Raw genomic sequence first — 5,666 nt, 5'->3', positions numbered from 1 at the left:
AGAGAGAGAGAGAGAGAGAGAGAGAGAGAGAGAGAGAGAGAGAGAGAGAGACTAAAACGAAGTCAAAAAGAAAATAGCCATTCTCTGCAACAAATTAAACTTGTTGAGGGTCACTCGACATGGAGATATCCCAGCATGCAGTGGGCAAAGAAGGGTAACAACAACCAGTCTATTGGAGAGTTTAGGTAAGAATATTTGCTTAATACACACAAGTCAGTAACTCAAAACATATTCAGTACAATGGGGGAAAAATTTTTTCTGGAAAAAGAATGCTTGATTTATGTATAAATATATTTACACTGAGCATCAAGAGTCTCATTGCTCAGTTGTTTGATAAATAAATATTAATATGATAAGATATACACTGCCGTATACTGTGGACTTTATTTAGTATTTCTATATGTCTGCTGTATGTGTGTGTGTCCAGTTTTCCACTGGGCTCCTCAGTGTGTTGGCGTGGGATGAATAGTGGCAGTGTTCAGTCAGAGTGGGGCCGAGTAAACAGTCATCACAAGCTTGGCAGTCCTTTGCCACATACAGCAGTGCTGCTGCACAAAGCCACAGTTCTACTCTGCTTTTGTGGGACAAATAGTGGTTTACTAAACCATAAAAGATCTCAAGGGTTTGTTATTTTCACTCTGAAAAACACTCGATATAATGCAATGCTTTACAGACCTCATAAATTAAATTTTTCAGTTTCAGTTTCATGCTTCATGGCATTTAAGAGCAAATGAATACTAATCTCTACATTCAAACAGTTACTGTATTATTCTTCTTAGGACATCCAAAAATGCATTTGAAAAGTGCATTTGATTTTGTTTCTCCTCAGCTTTGAAACTTCCAGAAAACTCAACAGAGGCCAAATCAGTGCACATTTTTTAAAAGCTTCTTAATACTTATATATCTTTCTAGATTTGTATCTTATAACTTAACTTAACATATTTTGTAGTTTTCCCCACTTATTAGCCATGCTATCATATAATGCCTTTCTTTCTTTTCTACCTTCTGTAAAACTCTTTACAACACTGAAAATGATAAATGTACTACTTACTTACTTAGCCTATTATTCACTCACTGAAATATGGTACATGTTTAATTTGTGCAATATCATTTGTAACATTTCCTACATTATCCCAGGGTTTTTTAGCTTATAATACCAACATAAAATGTAGAGGACTTCTTTTAAAAACCTTTTGTGTTATGCATACGACACAAGACACAATAGCAGCATCAAATGTCTAGGCTGTTGCAGCCTAAAAAATAAGGTTTGATCTTTTTAGTTTTTTAGTCTCATTTAGCAAGATGAAAGCCAAATAAGTGGCTGACATACCTTCAGCTTGAGCAATGATTTCCCATTTCTAAACCCTTTGGAATTTGAACTCTTTCTCTTGCTAGATTATAGCTTTTTCATAACAGGCACTAGTAACTGTAAATATTCTTGAATGCTTGTTTTCAAAGTACAAATACGAGTACGAATAAAAACAACAAACATCAGAAAAAAGCAATACAATTTCTTCTTTTAGCTGCCTTAGTTGTCGTTGCTGTTGTGAACCTGATTAAGGCCTTCAACAGCCATTGCATTATCTTTCCTCAGAAAAGGCACAGACAAGAATTAACTTGTTGTGATCAGATTAGCATTAGCAACATGCACAAGAAAACAGAAACAACAGCAAAGGGTTAAAGAAAGGCAATCAGAATCAAAAAGTTTGCTGTCTGTTAGTTGAATTGTCGTTGGCAGGACAAACATCGACTATAAGTACTAATGTTAGTAGATTAATTGAATGGTAAGAGATACAAGTCCTGAAATATGGAAGGATAAGTACTAATTTAAAGTTAAAGCAAAAGGTCTATAAGCAAATCTAAGCTTAAAATAGTTTTCAGCTTAGATTTAAAGGCCTCAAGAGAATCAGACTGTCTAATGTCAGCAGGAGGTTTATTCCAGAGAAAAGGAGCACGGAGGAAAAGGCCCTGCAGCCTGCTGACTTCTTTTTAGCTCTGGGGACACATAACAGCCCCGTATTCTGAGAGCAGGGAGCACAGAATAGATGTGAGGTTTAATGAGATCAGAGAGATAAAAAGGGGTGAGCCCATTTACAAAGTCATATTTTATTTATAAGTGAAAGAGCTCTGGAGCTCCTTCAGGGGTAATTTGTCAGAACAGCCACACCGCCTTCTACAGAGAAGCAACATGACCACAACCTTTCCGGGAGAGGCCCACGTTTAGGAGGAAATCCCCCTCACCTCTTCTCAACTCACATTATGTGCACACATGCATTGAGAAATGCATGTAGTTACACGCACTAACTCGTAACTCAAATGCCACGTGGCCACAGAGAGACACAGAGAGACCCTCCACAGGAGCCCACACAAACGTGATAAAGATCTTATCTGCTAACCTCCCACTTAATGACAGACCTTCACAACCTGTTTGTCTTAGAGGGGTATACACCACCCTCTCGTCAACAAGCCCATCATTTATATTACACAGCCTGGGCTCTGAATGGGTGGCTAATTGCAGTCTAAATGTAAGACACAGACAAACATGGCTACCGCCCTAAAGACGTAATGGGAGGCAATGATAGCTAAAGTTGGTGTTGTCGTACAAGGAATAAATAGGTATCATTTTAGGGGAAAAAATGCTTGAACATTTATATATTTTACTCTCACTCAGATACTTAACAGTCACATAAGGCTGAAATGTCTGGGTCTAACTGTACTTTTGGTCACATAGGTTAGCCTATGTAACATGACTATCAAAAAAAACCTGCACACTAAGCATCTTAAAATATTTAAATAATACTAAAAATACATAGCATTTAATTAAAGCCAGAAACTGTTTCATAAAAAGAACATTCTTCATGGAGAATATTGTATTGTATTCATCATTTGTAGCACATGACTTGTTTGTTTGGGATTTGCCTAATCTGCCTGATATGGCTGAAATTCAGTGACAATGAACTGCAACATTCCCGCTTAGAAATCTGGTCGGGCACTTTTGTTGCATCTCTCTCGCTCACTCTCTTCTTTGTTTCCTCTCACATTTCCACTACAGCTATCGCATAAAGACATCAAATGCCCTGAAAAAGAATAAAATAACAGTGTTAACAGTGTATAATAAATAATCCTTCAAAGCTCATATAACTGGTTAAAATCCTTATAGTCCGGAAGGGGGTGAAACATTCATAAAAAAAAAAACATTTTTAAAATGTTAATGATCTGCTAAGGTAATATAAAACGGCTTTCAAGATGTTGAAGCCAGTCAGTTAGAAGCAGCAAGAAACATGAAACACTTTCGTTTCTGACAGTTGTCTGTGCATTTAGTACAGGAAACAGAAAGGCAGACTACAGAGTACATTTTTTAAGGTGTTCGAGGCTAACTAATGATATGGTCCACCCATTCACTGCATTTCTTATCTGTATTGGTAAATGCATTCCATAAATTCTTTTTGAGATGTTTGCAATTTCTGGTTTATCTGCATTATCTCTAATTCAATGGCTATTTCCCACATTTTTCAGAATACCTTTCGACAGCCTTCAGGGAACAAATATAACCCTGTTGGAATTTTGGTTGGTGGTTAGTGATAATAATAACAAAAACAAAAGAGAGAGAGAGTTTCCATTTGCAATGCAGCATGTCCAGTAGCTGCACAAAGTAAGTTATAGTTGTTTGGTCTTCTTAATCCCAAATTCTTCTTTATATCTTCTTTCTTTCTCATGGCTCTCAGGCTCAGTGGCACTAATGCTACAGCCCAGGAAACAGATTAATGCTTTTGTAACATCAACTCGCCAGTCACACACCATCCCCCTTAGAGATACAATTGCATCATTGTAAAGGTAAAAGCTGCATGTAGAAAACTACAGAGCGAGTTTGGAAGTGTTAAGAAGGCATAGTAGCTGTCATGGAGCTGCACTCTGCAAGGTTTTTTTCTTTCGTGTTTGTGGGTTAGGTGTTTCTTCAACCTAGATGTATAGGTTTACACACCCAACACCTTTCAGCATTTCCAGACTTAACATCTGTGAATCATAAAACACGTATGCAAAGGCTGTGTGCAGTTCGTCATTGTGTCAAAGTATAAAATTCAGCTTGAAGCAGCTTCTTCGGCTGACCTAAACACAGCACGTCACGTGGGTTTATTTTCAGCTTTAAGCATGTGAGCTTCAGTTTATTTTTATATCCTGCTGTTAAACATCTCTCATAAATCATACGAGGGGAAACTATCTGATTATTTGTGAAAGTCAGACTGACTGAGCTCCGTATTTAGCTTATGGGTCACAATGATGTTGGTGAAGTGAGAGTTCAACAGACCTGGTACAGATGTTTTTAGCTGCTCTCCCCATATGTTTAATACAATATGTAAAGTGGAATACAATATGTAAAGTGACCACACCTTTAGGGTTTGTTCAGTTTGAGCTATGAATGTGTTTACTTACACCACCATGAGTTTAAAATCTCCTTTTAGCACGCCATCTCAAACAAATGAAAGAGAGAGACAAAGGTTTCTCTGTGGCTGACCTGTAGAGAGAGTGGATCGTCTATCATTGTGTTAGACCTTTACACAGAAGAAAGAGAGTGATTCCTTTTCCCTTTTATAGGCATCGCAGTAGCTCGTCCAAACAAGTGAGGATAAGATACTAACTTATCAGGCAGCGGTGAGGTCTGTCCTCTCAGTTTGTGCTCATACTTTCTCCTCTCCATATTTCACAAGAATGTTTGCTCTCCACAGCTTTTGTTTATATGAATTCCCCTCTATCCTCAAATGGCCCTCGCAATGCAATGACAGAGATCAGCAAAAGTTCAAAAGTGTACACTATTTACCCTTTTCATCCCGCTAGCCCCAAACCAGACCATGTGAAAGTGATAATAATAACTTTGCAATTGAAATTATTTATTTTGTTTATTCAAATATTTAAAGTGTAGTGATACTTTTACTTATTGTCAACAAATCCCATTTCTCGGTGCAATAGAAAACAAAAAACTAAAATAAATAATCCCAAATGCAGTATTTACTTCTGTGCGAGGAACGTTTGTCTAATAAGTAGTGCACAACAGTTTAAATTAAACTATGTATTTGTGACCTGATTTAGGTCAAACCAATGGACTTCGGCTGAGTGCCACCGTCAGCGTGGGGAAATCAGAAAGTACCGAGAGATGCTAACACATTGTTAGTTTTGGTCTTTTCATTTGATTCGTTGACAGTAAGAAACATAAATAACAACACCAGCCTTAAATAAAGACACATTTTAAATTAGCTTAGGTGATTAGTGATTCGTAATGCATTTTTCAAGGTCCATCTTTGTTACAGGTATAAGAATAATGCCATTGAACACATCACAATGATTGCCTTCCTTCATCAATTAAATTAACGAATCACACTAGTTTGGAGCATATACCTCAATATGTTTACCCCAGTTGAATTCTGATGCTGCTGTTGCAATTTGCCAATTAATGTCCAGTACTTCAGTTCAGATAAAGCCATCAGACAATTAGCTTAGCTTAGTATTAAGACTGGAAACAGGGGGAAACAGCATCTCTAAAGCTCACTAATTAACATGTCTTGTCTGCTTAATACGTACAAAAGATGCAGTGTAAAAGTGATGAAGTTGCAGTTTTAAAGGGGTGTGGGACTATTTCTTGACCTGGAGCAGTGACTTGTGGGAGTCTCAGC

Source organism: Micropterus dolomieu, linkage group LG15 (genome assembly GCF_021292245.1).
Source record: "Micropterus dolomieu isolate WLL.071019.BEF.003 ecotype Adirondacks linkage group LG15, ASM2129224v1, whole genome shotgun sequence".
Lineage (NCBI taxonomy): Eukaryota > Metazoa > Chordata > Actinopteri > Centrarchiformes > Centrarchidae > Micropterus > Micropterus dolomieu.
This window is presented reverse-complemented; position numbering follows the sequence as displayed.